Source organism: Aplysia californica, unplaced genomic scaffold (genome assembly GCF_000002075.1).
Source record: "Aplysia californica isolate F4 #8 unplaced genomic scaffold, AplCal3.0 scaffold00228, whole genome shotgun sequence".
Lineage (NCBI taxonomy): Eukaryota > Metazoa > Mollusca > Gastropoda > Aplysiida > Aplysiidae > Aplysia > Aplysia californica.
Window position 1 is genome coordinate 776,709 of NW_004797498.1, and position 2,200 is coordinate 778,908.

Here is a 2,200-nt window from a genome sequence, read left to right on the forward strand (position 1 = left end):
CAGGCCCGACATATTAGCGGTCATAGAGGGAAATGTGAGATTGAAACACCTAAAGGATAGAAAAGAAAGCAGGATTGCTCTACAATAACCCACCCAAATTTCCAACTTTTAAGAAACATGGATTGTTACGGCAAAGTGTACACGCACAGGACACGTTTGTGTGCGCGTCCGCGTGCGCGCGCGCAGACACACACACACACACACACACACACACACACACACACACACACACACACACACACACACTCACGTACACACAAGAATGCAACTCGGGTAAAACTACGAGGAACAGGTACTGGGTAGGTTTGACATATTTACAAACGGGATGACACGTCATTTTTGAATGCCTCCGTTCTGCTATTTTCGACATTTTGACCAGAATGACAAAGGCGCTTCTGGAAAAAAGCCGACGATAACAAAGGTTCAACGCCACAATCAATGCAATTTAGACCATCCAGGGGCCAGCTAGTTTTGGCCATGTTTGCAGGGACCAATGGAGACTGTACGCTAGTTACTTACGTTGCCATTGAAACAGTACATTATTTCCGAGTCTGACGGATCCGCAAGTCTAGTAATCATGAAAGCCAGAACACGGGGCATGACAAAGCATACGATCAACAACAAAGAAGAAGAAGAAGAAGAAGAAGAAGAAGAACAACAACTACAACAACAACAACAAACATGCTCAAATGAAAAAGAGCAGTTCGCAATGCAGGACGGGTGAAAGTTATAACAGGTGTCATCATGCATTATATCACTGGCACCATAAAAACCGGGATGTATACGTACACAGTTTACTTTAGACAAGCATACGCATGTATTTCTTCTAGGCCAAAGTCTGACATTTCGATCGTTTATCTTCTGGTTGTTGTTGCTGCTGTTGTTGAGAAAAGGATTGTGTACAAGTTGGCCACCATATGTCACAAATGTTGGAATGATAATGCACCATCATATTTATCAAATCTGTTAAGACTGTACATTCCAACTCGCAGTTTAAGATCACCAGCTGACAAAAAGAAATGTATTTTACCATCTATGAAACTTCAAACAATGGGTGAAAGGGCATTTGAATACCAAGGCCCCAAGATCTGGAATGCTTTACCAAGTACGTTGAGAGAAATCAAATCTTTTGATTCATTCAAATGTCAGCTGAAGTCGTTTCTGTTTTTAAATTAATAAGATGAATATTTGGAATAATTTTTTTAAAGTCAGAACACAACGTTTCATGTTACTGTTGTATGTTGTACTGTATTGTAAAGCGCTCAGAGCCTGTGTACTTTATTCGGGGTTGAGCGCTTTATAAATGTCATTTATTATTATTATTATTATTATTGATGTAGTTGTTTTGTTTTTATCTTATACTGAATGTGTATCCTGAACAGAAAGTATCGCCTACAGAAAAGGTTGGTGTGCAGCAGTGACGTTTTCGCTGATCGGAATGGCTCGGCTTTTTAAAAGGACGAACAGAACAAATCTAAGCAACTACGCAAACACCAAGAAGCTCCAGCTATAGGGCCGTTTTCTGTGATACCTCAAAGTGTTGCAACGCCCACATGCAGAAATTTTCTGTCCATTTCGTATGGTTTTTACTTCACTTAGGGTGGACTTAGTTTTTGTGTTGTTGTTTGATTGGGTTTTAAAAAATAGTAGATTTTACGGCACTTGCAACACAATTAGGTCATATAATACATGCCGAAGATCTAAGGCGTTGCTGGACAGCAAGATTAAAAAATGAAGGTGAGATAAGGCCAATAAATTAGTGTTTGATAGGAAAAAAGGAGCAACAGCAAAACGAAGGTTTAGGGATCGGTTAAGGATGAGGAAGAGGAGGAGGAGGAAGAGGAGGCCTTATTCATATGTATTTTTAAATCATTGTATCGCAAGCCTGGTGGTACCAAAGATTCTCCACTACCAAGATGTTTCAATTGCCCAATCTTTGGTGGTACTGATTACAGATCGAGACAGCGAAATTTATCCCACACTGGGATGACTTCACGAAACAGAGCATTCGCATACCGGGGTGACTTTACAAACAGCACGTTCTTCAGAGAGCCGGTCGCACGATTTCTGTCAAAAGCCAGTGCACTGGGCGGCGTGGGGACAAAGGCCACGAAGCCATATGTTATTATATAATATAATAATATGTCTAAAGCAGGGCAAGGGACTTTTCGTGAAGTACTCAACGGAAGAGTGTGTGTGT

At 40.9% G+C, this 2,200-nt stretch overlaps 1 protein-coding gene across 1 annotated transcript in view; it reads right to left on the reverse strand.

The window, feature by feature from the left end:
• Positions 1 to 2,200, reverse strand: part of LOC101860336 (kelch-like ECH-associated protein 1B) — a gene marked incomplete at its 5' end in the record, with an annotated part of 13,810 nt that overhangs the window by 5,603 nt on the left and 6,007 nt on the right.